The following is a 27,341-nucleotide window of genomic DNA, read 5'->3' on the forward strand; positions in this document are numbered from 1 at the left end:
TATTCATATAAAGAAAACATGAATTCAACTTCATACGGTTCTAAATCTAGTATAAATGTATAGGTAGCGAAGCATGTATTTTGAATCTGTTGAAAATGTACCTTCAGGGGGCACTCGGAGATGAACCAAGGACCTCTTGATCTGCAGTCAAACACTCTACCACTGAGCTATACCCCCTATATTCGAAAAATGCAAACGCTCAATTTTTTTTGAAAAAATGTTCAAATGCTCTACGCTCAAATGCAAACGCTCAATTTTTTTTGAAAAATGTTCAAATGCTCTACCACTAAGCTATGCCACCTATATTTGAAAAATGTAAACTCTTCTTTTTTAACATGAAACCTGAAATTTTCTTCAGTTTATATATGGTTGTGTTTTTTTACTTTGATATGCATTTTTCTTTGTTCAAAATAATTAACTTTAGCAAAATGTACAGAGGAACTCTCAGGAATTTTTATTTTACCAGTCAAATCTTAGTTTTAGAGTCTACCAATGTGCTTTAAGAAAGCACAAAAATATGAATTCAACTTCACATGGTTCAAAAGCTTGCATAAATATGTAGGTAAGAAATCATGTACAGTATTATTAATCCATTGTAAACGCATCTTCAGGGGGCACTTGGAGTTAAACCAAAGATCTCTTGATCTGCAGTCTACCACTGAGATATACCCCCTAATATTAAAAGACCTAAACTTTTTTTTTTTTTTTTTCTCATAAAACCTGAAATCTATTTGCATCTTTATGTTGTTGTGCCTTTTATTACATTGATATATATTTTTATTTGTTAAAAATAACAAACTAATACAACAAGTACAGAGAAACACTCAGTAATTTTTATATCACAAGTAAATTCTCAGTTTTATAGTCTTCCAAAGTGCTTTATGTATCTTTTGTAGATTTCTTTACAGGCAAAATTTCTCAAACTTTTTGCTGCATTTCTTAACTAGTATTCATATAAAGAAAACATGAATTCAACTTCATACGGTTCTAAATCTAGTATAAATATATAGGTAGCGAAGCATGTATTTTTAATCTGTTGAAAATGTACTTTCAGGGGGCACTCGGAGTTGAACCAAGGACCTCTTGATCTGCAGTCAAATGCTCTACAACTGAGCTATACCCACTATATTTGAAAAATGCAAACGCTCACTTTTTTTTTCAACATGCAATCTGAAAAATGTTCAAATACTCTACCACTAAGCTATGCCACCTATATTTGAAAAATGTAAACTCTTCTTTTTTAACATGAAACCTGAAATTTTCTTCAGTTTATATATGGTTGTGTTCTTTTACTTTGATATGCATTTTTCTTTGTTAAAAATAATTAACTTTAGCAAAAAGTACAGAGGAACTCTCAGGAATTTTTATTTTACCAGTCAAATCTTAGTTTTAGAGTCTACCAATGTGCTTTAAGAAAGCACAAAAACATGAATTCAACTTCACATGGTTCAAAAGCTTGCATAAATATGTAGGTAAGAAATCATGTACAGTATTATTAATCCATTGTAAATGCACCTTCAGGGGGCACTTGGAGTTAAACCAAAGATCTCTTGATCTGCACTCTACCACTGAGATATACCCCCTAATATTAAAAGACCTAAACTCTTTTTTTTTTTTTTTTTTTTTTTCCCTCATAAAACCTGAAATCTATTTGCACAGTTTTATGTTGTTGTGCCTTTTTTACATTGATATACATTTTTATTTGTTAAAAGTAACAAATTAATACAACAAGTACAGAGAAACACTCAGTAATTTTTATATCACAAGTAAATTCTCAGTTTTATAGTCTTCCAATGTGCTTTATATATCTTTTGTAGATTTCTTTACAGGCAAAATTTCTCAAACTTTTTGCTGCATTTCTTAACTAGTATTCATATAAAGAAAACATGAATTCAACTTCATACGGTTCTAAATCTAGTATAAATATATAGGTAGCGAAGCATGTATTTTTAATCTGTTGAAAATGTACCTTCAGGGGGCACTCAGAGATGAACCAAGGACCTCTTGATCTGCAGTCAAATGCTCTACCACTGAGCTATACCCCCTATAGTCGAAAAATGCAAACGCTCAATTTTTTTTTTTCAACATGCAATCTGAAAAATGTTCAAATGCTCTACCACTAAGCTATGCCACCTATATTTGAAAAATGTAAACTCTTCTTTTTTAACATGAAACCTGAAATTTTCTTCAGTTTATATATGGTTGTGTTTTTTTACTTTGATATGCATTTTTCTTTGTTCAAAATAATTAACTTTAGCAAAAAGTACAGAGGAACTCTCAGGAATTTTTATTTTACCTGTCAAATCTTAGTTTTAGAGTCTAACAATGTGCTTTAAGAAAGCACAAAAATATGAATTCAACTTCACATGGTTCAAAAGCTTGCATAAATATGTAGGTAAGAAATCATGTACAGTATTATTAATCCATTGTAAACGCACCTTCAGGGGGCACTTGAAGTTAAACCAAAGATCTCTTGATCTGCAGTCTAACTGTCTACCACTGAGATATACCCCCAATATTAAAAGACCTAAACTTTTTTTTTTTCCCTCATAAAACCTGAAATCTATTTGCACAGTTTTATGTTGTTGTGCCTTTTTTACATTGATATACATTTTTATTTGTTAAAAATAACAAACTAATACAACAAGTACAGAGAAACACTCATTAATTTTTATATCACAAGTAAATACTCAGTTTTATAGTCTTCCAATGTGCTTTATATATCTTTTGTAGATTTCTTTACAGGCAAAATTTCTCAAACTTTTTGCTGCATTTCTTAACTAGTATTCATATAAAGAAAACATGAATTCAACTTCATACGGTTCTAAATCTAGCATAAATACATAGGTAGCGAAGCATGTATTTTTAATCTGTTGAAAATGTACCTTCAGGGGGCACTCGGAGTTGAACCAAGGACCTCTTGATCTGCAGTCAAATGCTCTACCACTGAGCTAAACCCCCTATATTTGAAAAATACAAACGCTCAATTTTTTTTTTTCAACATGCAATCTGAAAAATGTTCAAATGCTCTACCACTAAGCTATGCCACCTATATTTGAAAAATGTAAACTCTTCTTTTTTAACATGAAACGTGACATTTTCTTCAGTTTATATATGGTTGTGTTTTTTTACTTTGATATGCATTTTTCTTTGTTCAAAATAATTAACTTTAGCAAAAAGTACAGAGGAACTCTCAGGAATTTTTATTTTACCAGTAAAATCTTAGTTTTAGAGTCTACCAATGTGCTTTAAGAAAGCACAAAAACATGAATTCAACTTCACATGGTTCAAAAGCTTGCATAAATATGTAGGTAAGAAATCATGTACAGTATTATTAATCCATTGTAAACGCATCTTCAGGGGGCACTTGGAGTTAAACCAAAGATCTCTTGATCTGCAGTCTACCACTGAGATATACCCCCTAATATTAAAAGACCTAAACTCTTCTTTTTTTTTTTTTTTTTTTTTTTTTTTTCTCATAAAACATGAAATCTATTTGCATCTTTATGTTGTTGTGCCTTTTATTACATTGATATATATTTTTATTTGTTAAAAATAACAAACTAATACAACAAGTACAGAGAAACACTCAGTAATTTTTATATCACAAGTAAATTCTCAGTTTTATAGTCTTCCAATGTGCTTTATGTATCTTTTGTAGATTTTTTTACAGGCAAAATTTCTCAAACTTTTTGCTGGATTTCTTAACTAGTATTCATATAAAGAAAACATGAATTCAAATTCATACGGTTCTAAAACTAGTATAAATATATAGGTAGCGAAGCATGTATTTTTAATCTGTTGAAAATGTACATTCAGGGGGCACTCGGAGTTGAACCAAGGACCTCTTGATCTGCAGTCAAATGCCCTACCACTGAGCTATACCCCCTATTTTTGAAACATGCAAACGCTCAATTTTTTTTTTCAACATGCAATCTGAAAAATGTTCAAATGCTCTACCACTAAGCTATGCCACCTATATTTGAAAAATGTAAACTCTTCTTTTTTAACATGAAACCTGACATTTTCTTCAGTTTATATATGGTTGTGTTTTTTTACTTTGATATGCATTTTTCTTTGTTAAAAATAATTAACTTTAGCAAAAAGTACAGAGGAACTCTCAGGAATTTTTATTTTACCAGTCAAATCTTAGTTTTAGAGTCTATCAATGTGCTTTAAGAAAGACAAAAACATGAATTCAACATCACATGGTTCAAAAGCTTGCATAAATATGTAGGTAAGAAATCATGTACAGTATTATTAATCCATTGTAAACGCACCTTCAGGGGGCACTTGGAGTTAAACCAAAGATCTCTTGATCTGCAGTCTAACTGTCTACCACTGAGATATACCCCCAATATTAAAAGACCTAAACTCTTTTTTTTTTTTTTTTTTTTTCCCTCATAAAACCTGAAATCTATTTGCACAGTTTTATGTTATTGTGCCTTTTTTACATTGATATACATTTTTATTTGTTAAAAATAACAAACTAATACAACAAGTACAGAGAAACACTCATTAATTTTTATATCACAAGTAAATTCTCAGTTTTATAGTCTTCCAATGTGCTTTATATATCTTTTGTAGATTTCTTTACAGGCAAAATTTCTCAAACTTTTTGCTGCATTTCTTAACTAGTATTCATATAAAGAAAACATGAATTCAACTTCATACGGTTCTAAATCTAGTATAAATATATAGGTAGTGAAGCATGTATTTTTAATCTGTTGAAAATGTACCTTCAGGGGGCACTCGGAGTTGAAGCAAGGACCTCTTGATCTGCAGTCAAATGCTCTACCACTGAGCTAAACCCCCTATATTTGAAAAATGCAAACGCTCAATTTTTTTTTTTCAACATGCAATCTGAAAAATGTTCAAATGCTCTACCACTAAGCTATGCCACCTATATTTGAAAAATGTAAACTCTTCTTTTTTAACATGAAACGTGACATTTTCTTTCAGTTTATATATGGTTGTGTTTTTTTACTTTGATATGCATTTTTCTTTGTTCAAAATAATTAACTTTAGCAAAAAGAACAGCGGAAATCTCAGGAATTTTTATTTTACCAGTCAAATCTTAGTTTTAGAGTCTACCAATGTGCTTTAAGAAAGCACAAAAATATGAATTCAACTTCACATGGTTCAAAAGCTTGCATAAATATGTAGGTAAGAAATCATGTACAGTATTATTAATCCATTGTAACCGCATCTTCAGGGGGCACTTGGAGTTAAACCAAAGATCTCTTGATCTGCAGTCTACCACTGAGATATACCCCCTAATATTAAAAGACCTAAACTATTTTTTTTTTCTTTTTTTTTTTTCTCATAAAACCTGAAATCTATTTGCATCTTTATGTTGTTGTGCCTTTTATTACATTGATATATATTTTTATTTGTTAAAAATAACAAACTAATACAACAAGTACAGAGAAACACTCAGTAATTTTTATATCACAAGTAAATTCTCAGTTTTATAGTCTTCCAAATTGCTTTATGTATCTTTTGTAGATTTCTTTACAGGCAAAATTTCTCAAACTTTTTGCTGCATTTCTTAACTAGTATTCATATAAAGAAAACTTGAATTCAAATTAATACGGTTCTAAAACTAGTATAAATATATAGGTAGCGAAGCATGTATTTATAATCTGTTGAAAATGTACATTCAGGGGGCACTCGGAGTTGAACCAAGGACCTCTTGATCTGCAGTCAAATGCTCTACCACTGAGCTATACCCCATATATTTGAAAAATGCAAACGCTCACTTTTTTTTTTCAACATGCAATCTGAAAAATGTTCAAATGCTCTACCACTAAGCTATGCCACCTATATTTGAAAAATGTAAACTCTTCTTTTTTAACATGAAACCTGAAATTTTCTTCAGTTTATATAAGGTAAGAAATCATGTACAGTATTATTAATCCTTTGTAACCGCATCTTCAGGGGGCACTTGGAGTTAAACCAAAGATCTCTTGATTCCCGATAATGGGAATGTGGACAGAGCAGGCGACATTGCCGGACACACATCAGGGGATTAACTGACCGGACTGAACACCTGTAACACAGGAACAAGTGTGGATTGTGCAGACGCCACTTCGGAGCTGTAACTGGCAGGGTTGGAGGACAGGGGAAATACGAGAGACAGTGGAGCCACAGGCCTAATTGGAGCACGGTTAAAAATCAGTAGTGGTACGACTGTGTAGGCAGCAGGAGACTTTGCCATCCACACAGCAGGGGATCAGCTGACATTACTGAACCCCACTGAGACACGGGAGCAAGTATCTCTTTCCGTGTGGACGGCACTTCCGAACTACAACTGGCTGTGTTGAAGCCCAGGAAATAGGAGGGTGTAGGCAGAGGCCTACTGTATTTTGAATGAGGTGACAGCAGGAGAGACTGCCATCCACACAGCAGGGGATCAGCTGACATTACTGAACCCCACTGAGACACGGGAGCAAGTATCTCTTTCCGTGTGGACGGCACTTCCGAACTACAACTGGCTGTGTTGAAGCCCAGGAAATAGGAGGGTGTAGGCAGAGGCCTACTGTATTTTGAATGAGTTTACAGCAGGAGAGACTGCCATCCACACAGCAGGGGATCAGCTGACGTTACTGAACCCCACTGAGACACGGGAGCAAGTGTCTCTTTCCGTGTGGACGGCACTTCCGAACTACAACTGGCTGTGTTGAAGCCCAGGAAATAGGAGGGTGTAGGCAGAGGCCTACTGTATTTTGAATGAGGTGACAGCAGGAGAGACTGCCATCCACACAGCAGGGGATCAGCTGACATTACTGAACCCCACTGAGACACGGGAGCAAGTATCTCTTTCCGTGTGGACGGCACTTCCGAACTACAACTGGCTGTGTTGAAGCCCAGGAAATAGGAGGGTGTAGGCAGAGGCCTACTGTATTTTGAATGAGGTGACAGCAGAAGAGACTGCCATCCACACAGCAGGGGATCAGCTGACATTACTGAACCCCACTGAGACACGGGAGCAAGTATCTCTTTCCGTGTGGACGGCACTTCCGAACTACAACTGGCTGTGTTGAAGCCCAGGAAATAGGAGGGTGTAGGCAGAGGCCTACTGTATTTTGAATGAGGTGACAGCAGGAGAGACTGCCATCCACACAGCAGGGGATCAGCTGACGTTACTGAACCCCACTGAGACACGGGAGCAAGTATCTCTTTCCGTGTGGATGGCACTTCCGAACTACAACTGGCTGTGTTGAAGCCCAGGAAATAGGAGGGTGTAGGCAGAGGCCTACTGTCTTTGTAATGCGGAGACAGCAGGAGAGACTGCCATCTCCACAGCAGGGGAACAGCTGGCAGTGCTGAACCCCACTAACACTTGAACGAATGTGTTTGGCTCTGTGGAGACGACACTTCTGAACACCAACTGACGTTGTTGGAGCCCAGGATTAGGCGAGGAGCAGGCTGGGGCCTACTGGATTTTGGCAGGTGAATGCAGCAGGAGACTTGCCATCTCCACAGCAGGGGAACAGCTGGCAGTGCTGAACCCCACTAACACTTGAACGAATGTGTTTGGCTCTGTGGAGACGACACTTCTGAACACCAACTGACGTTGTTGGAGCTCAGGATTAGGCGAGGAGCAGGCTGGGGCCTACTTGATTTTGGCAGGTGAATGCAGCAGGAGGCTTGCCATCTCCACAGCAGGGGAACAGCTGGCAGTGCTGAACCCCACTAACACTTGAACGAATGTGTTTGGCTCTGTGGAGACGACACTTCTGAACACCAACTGACGTTGTTGGAGCTCAGGATTAGGCGAGGAGCAGGCTGGGGCCTACTGGATTTTGGCAGGTGAATGCAGCAGGAGACTTGCCATCTCCACAGCAGGGGAACAGCTGGCAGTGCTGAACCCCACTAACACTTGAACGAATGTGTTTGGCTCTGTGGAGACGACACTTCTGAACACCAACTGACGTTGTTGGAGCTCAGGATTAGGCGAGGAGCAGGCTGGGGCCTACTTGATTTTGGCAGGTGAATGCAGCAGGAGACTTGCCATCTCCACAGCAGGGGAACAGCTGGCAGTGCTGAACCCCACTAACACTTGAACGAATGTGTTTGGCTCTGTGGAGACGACACTTCTGAACACCAACTGACGTTGTTGGAGCCCAGGATTAGGCGAGGAGCAGGCTGGGGCCTACTGGATTTTGGCAGGTGAATGCAGCAGGAGACTTGCCATCTCCACAGCAGGGGAACAGCTGGCAGTGCTGAACCCCACTAACACTTGAACGAATGTGTTTGGCTCTGTGGAGACGACACTTCTGAACACCAACTGACGCTGTTGTAGCCCAGGATTACGCATGCCGCATGCAGAGGCCAATGGGCATCGGTTTTTATGGAGGTTGTGGACTACTACTGATTCTAACCATGCTCCACTTAGGCCTCTGGCTCCACTGTCTCTACTATTTACCCTGGCCTCCAACCCCGCCAGCTACATCTCTGAAGTGGCGTCAGCACAATCTACACTTGTTCCTGTGTTACTGGTGCTCAGTCCCATCAGTTGATCCCCTGATGTTTGTCCGGCAAGTTCGCCAGCTCTGTCCTCATTCCCACTACTGGTTATGGGAATGTGGACAGAGCAGGAGACCTTGCCGGACACACATCAGGGGATAAACTGATGGGTCTGAGCCACAGGAACACAGGAACAAGTGTAGATTGTGCTGACGCCACTTCAGAGATGTAGATGGCGGGGTTGGAGGTCAGGGGAAATAGTAGAGACAGTGGAGCCAGAGACCTAAGTTGGGCACGGTTAAAAATCAGTAGTGGTTTGAATGTTGATGGAGCTGGTGACTCTGCCGTCCACACAGCAGGGGATCAGCTGGCATTACTGAACCCCAGTAACACAGGAGCTAGTGTGTTTCTCTGTGCAGACGACACATCTGAGCGACAACTGGCTGTGTTGAAGCACAGGGATTATAGTTCAGGTGGTAGAAAAATGAACACACCAGCAGACCTGGATACAGTTGCCAACCACTAATTTAGTCTGTAAGAGGAATGGCAAAGTCTTTGGAGATCCAGGCCTTGTTCATTTTCAGAAAAGTCAGCCGGTCAACATTATCGGAAGATAGTCGCGTGCGACGGTCTGTTAGTACACCACCTGCGGCACTAAAGACACGTTCCGATAATACACTGGCAGCAGGGCAAGCCAGCACCTCCAATGCATACTGGCTAAGCTCTGGCCATGTATCCAGCTTAGAGACCCAAAACTTGAAGGGGGAAGAGCCATCTGGGAGTACAGCGACAGGGCAAGACATGTAGTCTGACACCATCTGACGGAAGCGTTGCCTCCTGCTGACTCGAGGCGTCGCTGATGGTGTAGACAATTGTGGTGGACACACAAAACTTTGCCACATTTGGGCCATAGTGGTCTTGCCTTGTGCTGCGGCACTGCCTCTGCTCCCTCTTTGTGCAGAGTTTCCTCCACTGCCTCGATGCACAGAGCTGCTTTGTAAAGCACTAGCAACAATGCTGTCGGGTGGAATGGAAAACATTATGGACTGCACCAGTGACTCTTCGTACTCCCGCATTTTACGCTCCCGATTCAACGTTGGTATGAGCCTTTGTACGCTGTCCCGGTAGCGAGGATCTAGGAGGGTGTACACCCAATAATCAGCCGAGACGAGAATGTGGGCGATGCGGCGGTCGTTTCTCAGGCACTGCAGCATGAAATCAACCATGTGCTGCAGACTCCCAACTGCCAAAGAACCGCTGTCCCCTGTTTGAGGCGTGACCTCGACCTGCTCTGCATCACCCCACCCTCGCTGTACATACTGAGTAGAGGTTTGTGTACCTCCCTCCTCTGGAGAGATGTCTTCCTCCTCCATCGACTCCTCCTCATCCTCCTCACAAAGTGTCCCCTGCCTAGGCCTTTGTGAGGAAACACGTAGCGCAGACTGTCCAGAAGCAGATGACATTTGGGACTCCTCATCCTCCACCTCTTCTGAAACCTCATCCCTTAGTGCTTGCAGTGTTTGTTGAAGCAGGCAGATAAGGGGGACAGTCATGCTGACTAGTGCATCATCTGCACTCGCCATCCGCGTGGATTCATTGAAGGCACGCAAAACGAGGCAGATGTCCTTCATAGAGGCCCACTCAATGGTGCTGAAGTGTGAACGGCGCACAGTGCGACTTGTTTGCGCCTGATGCAGCTGGTACTCCATGACTGCTGCCTGCTGCTCACACAACCGCTCCAACATATGTAACGTTGAATTCCACCGGGTGGGTAGGTCACATATGATGCGATGTTCCGGAAGGCCAAATCGTCGCTGCAGAGCAGCGAGGCGCGATCTTGCCGTGCTGGAACGTCGCAAGTGAGCGCACTCTATGCGGACCTTGTGCAACAGTGCATCAAGATCCGGATAGTCCCTCAGAAAGCTCTGCACGACCAAGTTAAGAACATGTGCCAGACATGGGATGTGTGTGAGGTTGCCTAGGCCAAGAGCTGCCACCAGATTTCGGCCATTGTCACACACTACCAAGCCCGGCTGGAGATTCGCTGGCCCAAACCACACATCGCTCTCCAGCTTGATAGCATTCCAGAGCTCCTGCGCTGTGTGGCTTCGATTCCCCAAAGAAATTAATTTGAGTACAGCCTGTTGACGTTTGGCCACGGCTGTGCTCATATCGGTCGTAACAGGCTCCTGCTCTGCTGTTTCTGAGGAACTTGAGTAGGAGGAGGAGTCTATGTGTACAGACTGGAGTCCTGCAATCCGTGGCGTTGGAAGAACACGTACAGCGCCACTCTCCAGATCCGTACCCGGCTCCAAAACATTGACCCAGTGGGCAGTGAGGGAAAGGTATCGTCCCTGTCCATGGTTACTGGTCCACGCATCGGTGGTCAGGTGGACCTTGCTACTAACGGCGTTTAGTAGCGCATGTTTTATTTTGCCCTCAACATGTTTCTGCAGGGCAGGGACGGCTCGCCTGCTGAAATAAAAGCGGCTGGGCACGTTGTATTGGGGGACTGCCAATGCCATTAAGTCCCGGAAGGTGTCAGTGTCCACCAGCCTGAATGACAGCATTTCAACTGCCAGAAGTTTGGCAATGCCAGCATTCAGAGACTGTGCTCGGGGATGGTTTGCCGAGTAAGGGCGCCTTTTATCCCATGCCTGTGCTACCGATGGCTGTGATGGATGGGAACGTGCTGTTATGGGTGGAATCTGACAGGGTCTCCGGACAACAGTGGCAGAGGTTCTTCCTTGGCGATCCTGTGAGGAAGCCGAACCAGCAGTGTGTGAGCTGGAGGAAGAGGGCCCAACACGAACTGAAGAGGTGGTAGGTGGTGCTGTACGTTGGCCTACGTCTTCAGGGTGTCTCTGCAACTCCAACTCGTGCTTGGTGCGCACATGTTTCCACATATTTGTGGTATTGAGGTTGCTGACATTTCTCCCTCTTTTGACTCTCTGATGACACAGCTTGCATTTGACAAAGCAAATGTCATCTGCAACTGTGTCAAAAAAGGACCACGCACTGCAACTCTTGTGAGCGCCCGGTTTGCCTTTGGAAGGAGGAATGCTCCTAACGGGTGCCGAAGTGGAGGGTACAGGCAACCAAGTCTTCCCCCTCCCTCTGCCTCCTGTTTTGGCCGGTAGGGGAATCTCTTCCTCCGAGCTGCTCCCACCACCTTCCTGTTGCTCACGCCATGATGGGTCAAGGACCTCATCATCTTCCCTCCCCTCTTCAAACAGCTGCTTCTCCGGGGTTGTCTCGCCAGCACCGTACGCACCAGAAAGTGGCAACTGAGTCTCGTCATCATCTGATGCGTACTGAGGTGTGCTGACCATAGGCACTGGCCCACTCGCCTCTTCAGATTCAGAGGGACAAAGAAGTTGCGCATCACTGCATACTCCCTCTTCTTCACATTCAGGAATGCTGCTTGGCTGGCCCCCTCTTTCCAAGCCAACAGATTCCGAGAACAGAAGTAGAGACTGTGATGGCTCCTGTCCATGTCTCTCTGACTGCCTGGGCACTTTGGCAGGTGGTGAAGAGACAGATGGTTGCTCTTCGGTGCTCTGACCCTGAGAGGATGCGGAAGTAATTGAAGTCGATGCGTTAGCTGCCATCCATCCGACAACGGCTTCAATTTGTTCCTCCCGCAGCAGTGGGGTACGTTGAGGTCCTACAAAGCTGCGCATAAAGGACTGTTGCCTGCTAAAACTGGGGGATGCTGATCCACTGGTGCCCGCAGCAGGCCCAGAATCCCCACGTCCTCTACCTGTAGAATCCCCACGTCCTCTCCCTGCAGAATCCCCACGTCCTCTCCCTGCTGAAACTCCACGCCCACGCCCACGCCCCCGCGCCTTACTCCCTGCCTTCTTCATCTTGCAAGACTGCTTAAGATAGGCAAAAAAGTACAAAGGGGGGCCTTAGTGTGCTTATTCCTGAACAGCTGGTTACAGGTACAAGAAACACTAATTTTATGAAGTGTGTGTGTGTGGACTAGACTTTAATAGGAGCTGATGTGGCCTACACAAGTTCAAAATGTAGTGTTTGGTGAACTTTTTATGTGGTTTCTTTGTTTGAAACAAACTCAAAGTATGAGAACAAAGAATTGAAACTGATAGTATCACCAACTTTTTGGAGCTATTACAATGCAGGCAGGTAACCTACAATGCAAAAGATGAGGCTCCAAAAAAATTGGGTAATACTAATCTGGCTGCGCCGGCAGGGCACAAGCCAGAAAAAAAGGCTCCTCTATCTACTCCTATATAGTGTTTGCAACCAACCAATGTTGATGGATACGGATGGATGCACACTAATAGGAGAAGAAAAAATGAGCTGCACTCAGAGACAAATATGTGTGAGGCAGTGACGCACGTTGAGCGTCCTACAACCAGACGTAGCTGCAGGACACTCTACTCAGCGTGAGCTGCACTCACACACAGTCAGAGACCTCTCAGACAGCCGTCAACAGTGCAGCTAAGTGGGCACTGGCACTGACAGGCTGCAGAAAGGCTCCGCTGTGTACTCCTATATAGTGTTTGCAACCACCGTAGATGGAGACGGATGGATGCACACTAATAGAAGAAAAAATGAGCTGCACTCAAATAAAAATATGTGTGAGGCAGTGACGCACGCTGAGCGTCCTACAGCCAGACGTAGCTGCAGGACACACTACTCAGCGTGAGCTGCACTCACACACAGTCAGAGACCTCTCAGACAGCCGTGAACAGTGCAGCAAAGTGGACACTAGCACTGAAAGGCTGCAGAAAGGCTCCGCTGTCTACTACTAGTGTTTGCAACCAACGTATATGAATACGGATGGAAGCACACTAGATTGAAATTATTAAAAAAATGCAGCTCAAAAAATAAAAGATGTATGAGGCAGCAGTGATCACACTGGGTGGCCTACAGCCTGACGTGGCTGCAGGACCCACTCCACAGCGTGAGCTGCACTCACACAGCCCTTGCAGACAGCTGTGAACACTGCTGCTAGGGCAAAGAAGGCTACAGTGGTGGTTTATGTAGCCTGGGTAAAGCACTAGATGTTTGGTGGAATCGCTATTTCTAACTGTCCCTCACAGTCTTCTACAGCAGCCTGTCCCTAACTGAAGTCACAGCAGAGTGACCAGAAATGGCGGCTGCGGTGGCTTTTATAGTGCATCATGACATCATTTCGGCAGCCAATCACAGCCATGCCAATAGTTAACATGCCTACATGCCTAACAGGATGTGCCCACACTTCGGAGGATTCCCATTGGCTTAATCAAAGCAAGCAGGCTCATAGCATGATGGGAACTTCCTATTCCGATTCCGATCCCGGAATCCGATATGAAAAAAGTATCGGAATTAAGTATCGGAATTCCGATACCGCTAATATCGGCCGATACCCGATACTTGCGGTATCGGAATGCTCAACACTAATCACAAGTAAATTCTCAGTTTTATAGTCTTCCAAAGTGCTTTATGTATCTTTTGTAGATTTCTTTACAGGCAAAATTTCTCAAACTTTTTGCTGCATTTCTTAACTAGTATTCATATAAAGAAAACATGAATTCAAATTCATACGGTTCTAAAACTAGTATAAATATATAGGTAGCGAAGCATGTATTTTTAATCTGTTGAAAATGTACATTCAGGGGGCACTCAGAGTTGAACCAAGGACCTCTTGATCTGCAGTCAAATGCTCTACCACTGAGCTATACCCCGTATTTTTGAAAAATGCAAACGCTCAATTTTTTTTTTTCAACATGCAATCTGAAAAATGTTCAAATGCTCTACCACTAAGCTATGCCACCTATATTTGAAAAATGTAAACTCTTCTTTTTTAACATGAAACCTGACATTTTCTTCAGTTTATATATGGTTGTGTTTTTTTACTTTGATATGCATTTTTCTTTGTTAAAAATAATTAACTTTAGCAAAAAGTACAGAGGAACTCTCAGGAATTTTTATTTTACCAGTCAAATCTTAGTTTTAGAGTCTATCAATGTGCTTTAAGAAAGACAAAAACATGAATTCAACATCACATGGTTCAAAAGCTTGCATAAATATGTAGGTAAGAAATCATGTACAGTATTATTAATCCATTGTAAACGCATCTTCAGGGGGCACTTGGAGTTAAACCAAAGATCTCTTGATCTCCAGTCTAACTATCTACCACTGAGATATACCCCCTAATATTAAAAGACCTAAACTTTTTTTTTTTTTTCTCATAAAACCTGAAATCTATTTGCACAGTTTTATGTTGTTGTGCCTTTTTTACATTGATATACATTTTTATTTGTTAAAAATAACAAACTAATACAACAAGTACAGAGAAACACTCATTAATTTTTATATCACAAGTAAATTCTCAGTTTTATAGTCTTCCAATGTGCTTTATATATCTTTTGTAGATTTCTTTACAGGCAAAATTTCTCAAACTTTTTGCTGCATTTCTTAACTAGTATTCATATAAAGAAAACATGAATTCAACTTCATACGGTTCTAAATCTAGTATAAATATATAGGTAGTGAAGCATGTATTTTTAATCTGTTGAAAATGTACCTTCAGGGGGCACTCGGAGTTGAACCAAGGACCTCTTGATCTGTAGTCAAATGCTCTACCACTGAGCTATACCCCCTATATTTGAAAAATGCAAACGCTCAATTTTTTTTTTCAACATGCAATCTGAAAAATGTTCAAATGCTCTACCACTAAGCTATGCCACCTATATTTGAAAAATGTAAACTCTTCTTTTTTAACATGAAACCTGAAATTTTCTTCAGTTTATATATGGTTGTGTTTTTTTACTTTGATATGCATTTTTCTTTGTTCAAAATAATTAACTTTAGCAAAAAGTACAGAGGAACTCTCAGGAATTTTTATTTTACCAGTCAAATCTTAGTTTTAGAGTCTACCAATGTGCTTTAAGAAAGCACAAAAATATGAATTCAACTTCACATGGTTCAAAAGCTTGCATAAATATGTAGGTAAGAAATCATGTACAGTATTATTAATCCATTGTAACCGCATCTTCAGGGGGCACTTGGAGTTAAATCAAAGATCTCTTGATCTGCAGTCTACCACTGAGATATACCCCCTAATATTAAAAGACCTAAACTCTTTTTTTTTTTTTTCTCATAAAACCTGAAATCTATTTGCATTTTTATGTTGTTGTGCCTTTTTTTACATTGATATACATTTTTATTTGTTAAAAATAACAAACTAATACAACAAGTACAGAGAAACACTCAGTAATTTTTATATCACAAGTAAATTCTCAGTTTTATAGTCTTTCATTGTGCTTTATATATCTTTTGTAGATTTCTTTTCAGGCAAAATTTCTCAAACTTTTTGCTGCATTTCTTTACTAGTATTCATATAAAGAAAAAATGAATTCAACTTCATACGGTTCTAAATCTAGTATAAATATATAGGTAGCGAAGCATGTATTTTTAATCTGTTGAAAATGTACCTTCAGGGGGCACTCGGAGTTGAACCAAGGACCTCTTGATCTGCAGTCAAATGCTCTACCACTGAGCTATACCCCCTATATTTGAAAAATGCAAACGCTCACTTTTTTTTTTCAACATGCAATCTTAAAAATGTTCAAATGCTCTACCACTAAGCTATGCCACCTATATTTGAAAAATGTAAACTCTTCTTTTTTAACATGAAACCTGACATTTTCTTCAGTTTATATATGGTTGTGTTTTTTTACTTTGATATGCATTTTTCTTTGTTAAAAATAATTAACTTTAGCAAAAAGTACAGAGGAACGCTCAGGAATTTTTATTTTACCAGTCAAATCTTAGTTTTAGAGTCTACCAATGTGCTTTAAGAAAGACAAAAACATGTATTCAACATCACATGGTTCAAAAGCTTGCATAAATATGTAGGTAAGAAATCATGTACAGTATTATTAATCCATTGTAAATGCATCTTCAGGGGGCACTTGGAGTTAAACCAAAGATCTCTTGATCTGCAGTCTACCACTAAGATATACCCCCTAATATTAAAAGACCTAAACTCCTTTTTTTTTTTTTTTTCTCATAAAACCTGAAATCTATTTGCATCTTTATGTTGTTGTGCCTTTTATTACATTGATATATATTTTTATTGGTTAAAAATAACAAACTAATACAACAAGTACAGAGAAACACTCAGTAATTTTTATATCACAAGTAAATTCTCAGTTTTATAGTCTTCCAAAGTGCTTTATGTATCTTTTGTAGATTTCTTTACAGGCAAAATTTCTCAAACTTTTTGCTGCATTTCTTAACTAGTATTCATATAAAGAAATCATGAATTCAAATTCATACGGTTCTAAAACTAGTATAAATATATAGGTAGCGAAGCATGTATTTTTAATCTGTTGAAAATGTACATTCAGGGGACACGTGGAGTTGAACCAAGGACCTCTTGATCTGCAGTCAAATGCTCTACCACTGAGATATACCCCCTATTCTTGAAAAATGCAAACGCTCAATTTTTTTTTTCAACATGCCATATGAAAAATGTTCAAATGCTCTACCACTAAGCTATGCCACCTATATTTGAAAAATGTAAACTCTTCTTTTTTAACATGAAACCTGACATTTTCTTCAGTTTATATATGGTTGTGTTTTTTTACTTCGATATGCAGTTTTCTTTGTTAAAAATAATTATCTTTAGCAAAAAGTACAGAGGAACTCTCAGGAATTTTTATTTTACCAGTCAAATCTTAGTTTTAGAGTCTACCAATGTGCTTTAAGAAAGACAAAAACATGAATTCAACATCACATGGTTCAAAAGCTTGCATAAATATGTAGGTAAGAAATCATGTACAGTATTATTTATCCATTGTAAACGTATCTTCAGGGGGCACTTGGAGTTAAACCAAAGATCTCTTGATCTGCAGTCTACCACTAAGATATACCCCCTAATGTTAAAAGACCTAAACTCTTTTTTTTTTTTTTTCTCATAAAATCTGAAATCTATTTGCATCTTTATGTTGTTGTGCCTTTTATTACATTGATATATATTTTTATTTGTTAAAAATAACAAACTAATACAACAAGTACAGAGAAACACTCAGTAATTTTTATATCACAAGTAAATTCTCAGTTTTATAGTCTTCCAAAGTGCTTTATGTATCTTTTGTAGATTTCTTTACAGGCAAAATTTCTCAAACTTTTTGCTGCATTTCTTAACTAGTATTCATATAAAGAAAACATGAATTCAAATTCATACGGCTCTAAAACTAGTATAAATATATAGGTAGCGAAGCATGTATTTTTAATCTGTTGAAAATGTACATTCAGGGGGCACTTGGAGTTGAACCAAGGACCGCTTGATCTGCAGTCAAATGCTCTACCACTGAGATATACCCCCTATTCTTGAAAAATGCAAACGCTCAATTTTTTTTTTCAACATGCCATCTGAAAAATGTTCAAATGCTCTACCACTAAGCTATGCCACCTATATTTGAAAAATGTAAACTCTTCTTTTTTAACATGAAACCTGACATTTTCTTCAGTTTATATATGGTTGTGTTTTTTTACTTCAATATGCATTTTTCTTTGTTAAAAATAATTATCTTTAGCAAAAAGTACAGAGGAACTCTCAGGAATTTTTATTTTACCTGTCAAATCTTAGTTTTAGAGTGTACCAATGTGCTTTAAGAAAGACAAAAACATGAATTCAACTTCACGTGGTTCAAAAGCTTGCATAAATATGTAGGTAAGAAATCATGTACAGTATTATTAATCCATTGTAAACGCATCTTCAGGGGGCACTTGGAGGTAAACCAAAGATCTCTTGATCTCCAGTCTAACTATCTACCACTGAGATATACCCCCTAATATTAAAAGACCTAAACTTTTTTTTTTTTTCTCATAAAACCTGAAATCTATTTGCACAGTTTTATGTTGTTGTGCCTTTTTTACATTGATATACATTTTTATTTGTTAAAAATAACAAACTAATACAACAAGTACAGAGAAACACTCATTAATTTTTATATCACAAGTAAATTCTCAGTTTTATGGTCTTCCAATGTGCTTTATATATCTTTTGTAGATTTCTTTACAGGCAAAATTTCTCAAACTTTTTGCTGCATTTTTTAACTAGTATTCATATAAAGAAAACATGAATTCAACTTCATACGGTTCTAAATCTAGTATAAATACATAGGTAGCGAAGCATGTATTTTTAATCTGTTGAAAATGTACATTCAGGGGGCACTCGGAGTTGAACCAAGGACCTCTTGATCTGCAGTCAAATGCTCTACCACTGAGCTATACCCCCTATATTTGAAAAATGCAAACGCTCAATTTTTTTTTTTTCAACATGCAATCTGAAAAATGTTCAAATGCTCTACCACTAAGCTATGCCACCTATATTTGAAAAATGTAAACTCTTCTTTTTTAACATGAAACCTGACATTTTCTTCAGTTTATATATGGTTGTGTTTTTTTACTTTGATATGCATTTTTCTTTGTTAAAAATAATTAACTTTAGCAAAAAGTACAGAGGAACTCTCAGGAATTTTTATTTTACCAGTCAAATCTTAGTTTTAGAGTCTATCAATGTGCTTTAAGAAAGACAAAAACATGAATTCAACATCACATGGTTCAAAAGCTTGCATAAATATGTAGGTAAGAAATCATGTACAGTATTATTAATCCATTGTAAATGCACCTTCAGGGGGCACTTGGAGTTAAACCAAAGATCTCTTGATCTGCAGTCTAACTGTCTACCACTGAGATATACCCCCAATATTAAAAGACCTAAACTCTTTTTTTTTTTTTTTCCCTCATAAAACCTGAAATCTATTTGCACAGTTTTATGTTGTTGTGCCTTTTTTACATTGATATACATTTTTATTTGTTAAAAATAACAAACTAATACAACAAGTACAGAGAAACACTCATTAATTTTTATATCACAAGTAAATTCTCAGTTTTATAGTCTTCCAATGTGCTTTATATATCTTTTGTAGATTTCTTTACAGGCAAAATTTCTCAAACTTTTTGCTGCATTTCTTAACTAGTATTCATATAAAGAAAACATGAATTCAACTTCATACGGTTCTAAATCTAGTATAAATATATAGGTAGCGAAGCATGTATTTTTAATCTGTTGAAAATGTACCTTCAGGGGCACTCGGAGTTGAACCAAGCACCTCTTGATCTGCAGTCAAATGCTCTACCACAGCTTGCATAAATATGTAGGTAAGAAATCATGTACAGTATTATTAATCCATTGTAAACGCATCTTCAGGGGGCACTTGGAGTTAAACTGTTAAGGGAAGAATATATGGCACATGAATATATACAAGAATCAAAACTGTATCACTATATGGACGCTTTGCTGGATATTGGGATCATGTTGCTTTAAGATACTTCTGATTTTCTTATATTTTCTTAGAGTTGTTTCTGTATGGTATCACTCACCTAAGCTTCATCAAATATTGAATAAACTGGGTGGACCAGGGTAAGCCAAGCTAGAAAACAATACTTGTGTATATAAGTATTGTTTAGCAATATGGGAGCAGTAAATGGTAACCCAGAAATGTACATAATGATTGTGTAGCGACCTGGGAAAAGCAAATAGTAACTGGAAACATGTCCATGATGTAACTGATGATGTAGCTCAAATTCTGTTATAAAAGCTGTACACGTTTGATTAAAGACAGAGAAGAATCATACTGACACGATACCCTCTTGTCTTGTGTATTCTTTTCTCGAGTATACGTATACCTTGTGCCAAAGCTACAATTCGGCCACAGACAATTAAGACGGGTCGCACCTTAGTGTGACAGAATCATCAGTTGGCGCCCAACGTGGGGCTCAGGACGATACCAGATGATCACAGCCGCAACAAAATCTCCCCCCAGGACGGACGTCTTTCCAGCGGGATGAGACTGCAGCTCGAGACCTGGTGAGAAAATATATCATCTTACCTAACCTTCTGTATTCACGTCCGGCTGGGAGGAGATAGTTGGCTGTCTTCTCTGAACCCTTAAACTGACCACGTTTGAAAGTCCTGAGCCTACGGACCCGGTCAGGTATATAATTCCTTAATTGTCTGTGTGTATTATCCGGTCTAACCAATTCAGAGGGTGTATCTAGAATCTGTCAAGTATCTGTTAAAAACTATTTCATACTGCACTAGCGCTACTAGAAACAAACAGAGCAGAGTACAAAGGGGATGTTTCCACTGGGTTATCACCCTGGTTCCGACCTTAGACGGTCGAAGAAGTTATGTATATATTATATATATACACATATAGGTGCTCACGTCCGGCCATACGCCCACGGTATAAACTGGGCCCGGTGACGTGAATGACACGGTATATACATTTTTAAGGAAAGAGGTGATTACTAATTTTTCCCCCTCTGCTGAAATATCAACCACCTATCTAGAAGTGATTACCACTATTTACTATACCTAAAGTGACAAAAAGCCCAGCCCTAGTTGCCTTGGTAACAAAAGAACAGTGAAAGGGATAAGGAATACATTCATAATAGTTTTTTTTTATGTTTGAAGTATTGATGCATTGTTGTGACACGCCTGTCCGCAGCTCTCATATTGAATATACTGCCATACTGGTTAGACTGCTATTTCAGCTGCATTTCCTGAATGCAAAGTGTTTAACAATCACGCTACATTATCTGTATTCGGTCCGGAGGATATAAAATATAGAGTGTAATAAGTTGTTTTATAGTATACACACAGTAACCCTTCAAGCATATTTATAATTACGGTAATCTAAAAGTTTAATTGTCTGCCTTATCTGCTTTGCCTCTCTGCTTTGCTGTTTTGGTTGTTTGCATACGTGATTGTTACCTCAGCCAGCCTGAAAAGGAAAAAAAAAAAAATATAGATAGGGAGACGTACTGAGCAAATTCACTGTCACTCTGGTTCCGGTCCTGCTCTCGGCTTGACCGATGATCGCAGAAGTCTGAACTGTGTCTCTCCCAGTGGGCAAGTGGGAGTAGGGGCTTGATTACTCTCAGTGATTTTCCAACCTCTAAGTGGTTGGTGACTTCTTGCGGGTTTCCCACCGGACATCATCTGGCTAATATGATGGTGTTTTAGCTGCAGCATAGGTTCATAAGTTATATGGGTGGAAGGGTAATTTCAATTACCGTGTTGATGTGACTGAGTGATTGCTCTCTCCCTGAAAAGTATGGTTTGCCCAGGTGTAGATTTTTCACCTCTACAAATCAGGCTGGCATATGGATAGGTAAATTGCGAATTGTTTTGGTGTCAAGGATTCGCAGTATTTGATGTCAGTACCAGTTTTAAATTCATTGTCTTTTGTCGTTTGTAGTGTGTATAATTTGCAGGAGGCGTACTAGCATGTGGTTAAAATTTTTGAATGCATTCTATGTGTGTATACATATATATGTTGTGAAATTAGAGAATTGGATAAACTGGTTTTGTTCTGCATACTATAATTATAAGGTTAGTTGGTTCAGGTAGAAAGAGAATTACTTGAATGGTAATTGCTTGATTTGTACAGATATCTCTGTGAGATCCGAGGTCTATTGTTACTTTTTAGTTATTGTTTTCTAATGTTATTATATTTCTCTATGAGATGGTTTTCTTTGAAATATTTTTGAGCGAAAGTTTTGAGGAAACAGAAATTTTAACAATTTATAAGGTATTTTTATACTACGCAGTTTCTGGATACACAAGATTTGTGAAATACTCTGGTGTTAGTTGTTGGTTAATTCCCTATATTACTGTGTTCAAGATAGCTAGACATCACTATGTTTACTTTTACAGTAACATATCCAACTGTTCATAACCCCGTGAGAATTTGTTTCAAGACGCACACATACACATGTTTTTCAGATATACTCAGAATTCAGATGATAGAATGGGTGGGAGCAGTCAGTCAATATCTATAAGACAGATATGACCCATAGTGGAGTGAGAAAGAAAATGTACGTTAAGAAACCCTCTGATCACGAGGGGAGGAGCATTAGATAAGAAGGGATAGAAGAATGTGTTAATGAGTGGAGAGCAGCGTCCCAGCCTCAGGTATTATGAGGTGTTACAGGACCCTGAAGCATTTTATAAGAAGGCAGAGGAAGTTAGGAAAAAAGGCATGAGGAGAGGAATATAACAAGATTGCTGAATTTTGTGCAAAACAAATATTTACACAGGAAGATGTCAGTTGCAATATCTGCATTACATTCATTTATACCTCTATATACATTCCAGATGACTGGACGTGTGCCAGCTGTCAAACGCAGAATGCAGAATATCGTGAGACTTGTTCTGACTGTCAGATGACCAACCCAAAGAGCCGTACCTTCTTTCCAACTATTTATATAGACGGCACGTCTTATGCTACATCCTGTCCAGCATCCATTATAGTTTTATTAATTAATGTAGTTTATGAAAAGAATAATGAAGAAAAAGATGAATATGACATGGAGGTATATAAGTAAACAGAACCGGAGGAGACAGGAAATAAATAGCTCAGACTGATAATCTACAGTATTTATCGTTATATGGTGAGGGGACATAATTATCATCATCATCTTTTAAGCCTCAAAGCTCATACTTTTATACACAATCTACTACATGCAAGGACTCCTGGAAATGCCAGGAGACAGATACCCTAGTAAACAGCTCGCCCCCCCCCCACAAAAATACAGTAGAGAAACAATATCTCTCACCCAGACAGAGGTTGAGGATACTCCTCTCAAATTCCTGGTGGGTCCCGATGCAATCAGAAGAGTAATCAGGGATATTGATCTACTTGCTGAAGAAGTATGTAGTCTTTTCTTTTTTACAAGACACATCTGTAGATCATGTGGGCGTTGAACTAATGGCACTGATCCCAGACTCAATATTGGCAGGCTGAAAATCCATTTTGTAAAGGTGGGGCAGAAGCCAGTAGCCCAGCTGCCAAGGAAATTGCAATATTTACCCTCCATTTCATAATTTGCAATTATTTCTATGAAGTTATGGATAATACATGACTTATGTGCTGTCAATGAAGTTATAGTACTGAACACATCTATGGTACCAAACCCACACACTATGTTTTGTTTTTATCAATTTTATTTATTTTTCTATGGTTCACGGTGATTGACCTGGCCAATGTTTTCTTCAGTTTATTTCTACATGCTGCAAGCCAGTACCTGCTTGTTTTCACACGAGGGCCAGCAATATATTTGGACTATGATGCCTCAAGGGGCACAGTATAGCCTCTCTATGTTCACCCGAGCCATGACCACGGTCCTGGAGCCCTGGAAGAGGATACATCCCACAGCCACTTTTTTTTTACAATACATATGGATGACCTCCGACCCTGACTGAAGACAGCCAAGACAATACTGCTCTTCTACACATGCAACCTTTTTTATAACTATTTTAAGGTTAACCAAAGAAGGTATCGGTGTGTTTTATATGCTAAATTGCAATCACATTTTCACAGCTCTAGGACTGCCACGCTATACTGAACTGTTTTGTCTGTTTGTCATGAAGAAGCCTGACCATGTAAATGGAGTCCTAACACAGCTTCACGGAGGAAGACAATGCCCTCCTGGCTTCTACTCTCCAAAACCTGACCAAGTGACTCGTGAAGTCCAAACCTGCATGAGAACCGTGTTTGCAACCCACCTGTGCTGGATAAAGCTTCTGATTTTTCTGCCTGCCATCCCCTACTCTGCTCCCGGACAACGTCACCATCTCCAGATGTGCTGTCCATAATCCAGCTACTCTTCTACCTCTGCCAAAGGGGGGAGGAAGATGGAGGATGAAAACCACATCTCTGACACATTAGTGGAAGAGGTAGTCGACTCTGAAATGGCTGAACGCGATTGTCTTGCTGTCATGAGGCAAGAGAACACCTGGAAGATCCTGACCTGATGCTCTTTGTGGATAGACCAAGGTATGCAGACCAAGAAGGCCGTTCGCACACTGGTATAGCAGTAGCCACAGAAGTAACTTGCTGCCAGCAAAACCACTGCCTACATCCAAAGGCAGGACTGCGGGCCTTGACAGAAGCATACAAGAGGTCCACTCAACATGAAGCTGTCAAGATCAATCTGGAGGGAAAGAGGCTTCATCACAGCTAACGGAACGCCAGTCTGACACCACAAAGCCATACAAGAATTAATGGAGTCCTTGTTGATGCCAGGAAGAGTTGCGGTGGTAAAAGTAAAAGCACACACTGGAGACACTTCAAGGGAAGCAGTGGGCAACAGACTAGCTGAAGTAACAGCAAAAGAAGCAGCAGTAATACCGGTTGACACGGAAACAGAGGAAAAGGAATAACACTCCAGAAACAAGTATCCAAGGAAGAAAAGAAGAAATGGACCTAAGATGAAGTTATACAGGATGAAATACGCCTAAGGATGAACAAGGAAAATTTAAGGCCTCGAACAAAACTCTACATACTTGATGCTATACAGGAAACAGGGGTCATAGCATAAGAGTTTAGTCTTTCCCTTGGGTCACATACACGCACAAGTATAATTGCCTATATGTAGACTAAGTTTAAAAACATGTGACTAAAATGCATTTTCGAGTCTTTTCATCCATCCCAGATCCTGAGGACATAGGAGCCCACCAGATCCTGCCCGGTGACTGAGTCCTCATCACCAAGAGGTTCAACAGACGTACCCTTGAACCTAGAGGTGACAGCCTGTTCCAAGTCCTGTCAACTATCGCAGCAGTCCATGGGTCCTCGCTTCCCACTGCAAGGAGATGCCAGATCCAGAGTCCAGTAGCGGCTGCCACTCTTCATCCATCTGGCACTTATCCTTTTTCCTAGCTCAAGGGGTAGTCAGTCACCAAGGGGTAGTCACTCATGAGAAGGGCATACTGACTTTCTGGTATAATGTCTCCACCCCAAGAGTAACATATCAATTTGACTACTGTCTCACAATAAGAATGTCCAGGCCCCATGGCACAGTTTCATATCAGGTTTAATACACAATTCATCTGTGTCACTACTGCTGAAAGGGGGGAAGGGTCAAACTGTGAGGATTGGGCTCTTGTTGGATGGAACACCGGTGAACATGATTGGGGTTATCGACCACTCCCAGCCTTAGAGCGAAGGGACAAATGGGGAGCCAGCCTATTATCCCACATGACTCTAACATGCAATCTGAAAAATGTTCAAATGCTCTACCACTAAGCTATGCCACCTATATTTGAAAAATGTAAACTCTTCTTTTTTAACATGAAACCTGGAATTTTCTTCAGTTTATATATGGTTGTGTTTTTTTACTTTGATATGCATTTTTCTTTGTTCAAAATAATTAACTTTAGCAAAAAGTACAGAGGAACTCTCAGGAATTTTTATTTTACCAGTCAAATCTTAGTTTTAGAGTCTACCAATGTGCTTTAAGAAAGCACAAAAACATGAATTCAACTTCACATGGTTCAAAAGCTTGCATAAATATGTAGGTAAGAAATCATGTACAGTATTATTAATCCATTGTAAACGCATCTTCAGGGGGCACTTGGAGTTAAACCAAAGATCTCTTGATCTGCAGTCTACCACTGAGATATACCCCTTAATATTAAAAGACCTAAACTCTTTTTTTTTTTTTTTTTCTCATAAAACATGAAATCTATTTGCATTTTTATGTTGTTGTGCCTTTTTTTACATTGATATACATTTTTATTTGTTAAAAATAACAAACTAATACAACAAGTACAGAGAAACACTCAGTAATTTTTATATCACAAGTAAATTCTCAGTTTTATAGTCTTTCAATGTGCTTTATATATCTTTTGTAGATTTCTTTTCAGGCAAAATTTCTCAAACTTTTTGCTGCATTTCTTTACTAGTATTCATATAAAGAAAACATGAATTCAACTTCATACGGTTCTAAATCTAGTATAAATGTATAGGTAGCGAAGCATGTATTTTTAATCTGTTGAAAATTTACCTTCAGGGGGCACTCGGAGTTAAACCAAGGACCTCTTGATCTGCAGTCAAATGCTCTACCACTGAGCTATACCCCCTATTTTTGAAAAATGCAAATGCTCAATTTTTTTTTTTCAACATGCAATCTGAAAAATGTTCAAATGCTCTACCACTAAGCTATGCCACCTATATTTGAAAAATGTAAACTCTTCTTTTTTAACATGAAACCTGACATTTTCTTCAGTTTATATATGGTTGTGTTTTTTTACTTTGATATGCATTTTTCTTTGTTAAAAATAATTAACTTTAGCAAAAAGTACAGAGGAACTCTCAGGAATTTTTATTTTACCAGTCAAATCTTAGTTTTAGAGTCTACCAATGTGCTTTAAGAAAGCACAAAAACATGAATTCAACTTCACATGGTTCAAAAGCTTGCATAAATATGTAGGTAAGAAATCATGTACAGTATTATTAATCCATTGTAAACGCACCTTCAGGGGGCACTTGGAGTTAAACCAAAGATCTCTTGATCTGCAGTCTAACTGTCTACCACTGAGATATACCCCCAATATTAAAAGACCTAAACTCTTTTTTTTTTTTTTTTTTTTTTTCCCCTCATAAAACCTGAAATCTATTTGCACAGTTTTATGTTGTTTTGCCTTTTTTACATTGATATACATTTTTATTTGTTAAAAATAACAAACTAATACAACAAGTACAGAGAAACACTCATTAATTTTTATATCACAAGAAAATTCTCAGTTTTATAGTCTTCCAATGTGCTTTATATATCTTTTGTAGATTTCTTTACAGGCAAAATTTCTCAAACTTTTTGCTGCATTTCTTAACTAGTATTCATATAAAGAAAACATGAATTGAACTTCATACGGTTCTAAATCTAGTATAAATACATAGGTAGCGAAGCATGTATTTTTAATCTGTTGAAAATGTACCTTCAGGGAGCTATACCCCCTTTATTTGAAAAATGCAAACGCTCAATTTTTTTTT

At 39.0% G+C, this 27,341-nt stretch overlaps 14 non-coding genes across 14 annotated transcripts; all 14 read right to left on the minus strand.

Annotated features, from left to right (window-relative positions):
- Positions 1–105: 105 nt before the first annotated feature.
- On the minus strand, positions 106–177 carry TRNAC-GCA (transfer RNA cysteine (anticodon GCA)). The gene has a single exon. It is a non-coding gene; the product is annotated as a tRNA-Cys (tRNA).
- An 875-nt stretch (positions 178–1,052) lies between these two features.
- On the minus strand, positions 1,053–1,124 carry TRNAC-GCA (transfer RNA cysteine (anticodon GCA)). Its single transcript has one exon. It is a non-coding gene; the product is annotated as a tRNA-Cys (tRNA).
- Positions 1,125–1,973: 849 nt separating this feature from the next.
- On the minus strand, positions 1,974–2,045 carry TRNAC-GCA (transfer RNA cysteine (anticodon GCA)). Its single transcript has one exon. It is a non-coding gene; the product is annotated as a tRNA-Cys (tRNA).
- An 844-nt stretch (positions 2,046–2,889) lies between these two features.
- On the minus strand, positions 2,890–2,961 carry TRNAC-GCA (transfer RNA cysteine (anticodon GCA)). The gene has a single exon. It is a non-coding gene; the product is annotated as a tRNA-Cys (tRNA).
- An 856-nt stretch (positions 2,962–3,817) lies between these two features.
- TRNAC-GCA (transfer RNA cysteine (anticodon GCA)) lies at positions 3,818–3,889 on the minus strand. The gene has a single exon. It is a non-coding gene; the product is annotated as a tRNA-Cys (tRNA).
- Positions 3,890–4,743: 854 nt separating this feature from the next.
- Positions 4,744–4,815, minus strand: TRNAC-GCA (transfer RNA cysteine (anticodon GCA)). Its single transcript has one exon. It is a non-coding gene; the product is annotated as a tRNA-Cys (tRNA).
- Positions 4,816–5,664: 849 nt separating this feature from the next.
- On the minus strand, positions 5,665–5,736 carry TRNAC-GCA (transfer RNA cysteine (anticodon GCA)). The gene has a single exon. It is a non-coding gene; the product is annotated as a tRNA-Cys (tRNA).
- Positions 5,737–14,097: 8,361 nt separating this feature from the next.
- On the minus strand, positions 14,098–14,169 carry TRNAC-GCA (transfer RNA cysteine (anticodon GCA)). The gene has a single exon. It is a non-coding gene; the product is annotated as a tRNA-Cys (tRNA).
- Positions 14,170–15,014: 845 nt separating this feature from the next.
- On the minus strand, positions 15,015–15,086 carry TRNAC-ACA (transfer RNA cysteine (anticodon ACA)). Its single transcript has one exon. It is a non-coding gene; the product is annotated as a tRNA-Cys (tRNA).
- An 838-nt stretch (positions 15,087–15,924) lies between these two features.
- TRNAC-GCA (transfer RNA cysteine (anticodon GCA)) lies at positions 15,925–15,996 on the minus strand. Its single transcript has one exon. It is a non-coding gene; the product is annotated as a tRNA-Cys (tRNA).
- Positions 15,997–16,836: 840 nt separating this feature from the next.
- Positions 16,837–16,908, minus strand: TRNAC-GCA (transfer RNA cysteine (anticodon GCA)). Its single transcript has one exon. It is a non-coding gene; the product is annotated as a tRNA-Cys (tRNA).
- An 838-nt stretch (positions 16,909–17,746) lies between these two features.
- On the minus strand, positions 17,747–17,818 carry TRNAC-GCA (transfer RNA cysteine (anticodon GCA)). Its single transcript has one exon. It is a non-coding gene; the product is annotated as a tRNA-Cys (tRNA).
- An 843-nt stretch (positions 17,819–18,661) lies between these two features.
- Positions 18,662–18,733, minus strand: TRNAC-GCA (transfer RNA cysteine (anticodon GCA)). The gene has a single exon. It is a non-coding gene; the product is annotated as a tRNA-Cys (tRNA).
- Positions 18,734–26,359: 7,626 nt separating this feature from the next.
- Positions 26,360–26,431, minus strand: TRNAC-GCA (transfer RNA cysteine (anticodon GCA)). Its single transcript has one exon. It is a non-coding gene; the product is annotated as a tRNA-Cys (tRNA).
- Between the last annotated feature and the right edge of the window lie 910 nt (positions 26,432–27,341).

Source organism: Dendrobates tinctorius, unplaced genomic scaffold (assembly GCF_039654945.1).
Source record: "Dendrobates tinctorius isolate UK_male_01 unplaced genomic scaffold, ASM3965494v1 ptg000008l, whole genome shotgun sequence".
Lineage (NCBI taxonomy): Eukaryota > Metazoa > Chordata > Amphibia > Anura > Dendrobatidae > Dendrobates > Dendrobates tinctorius.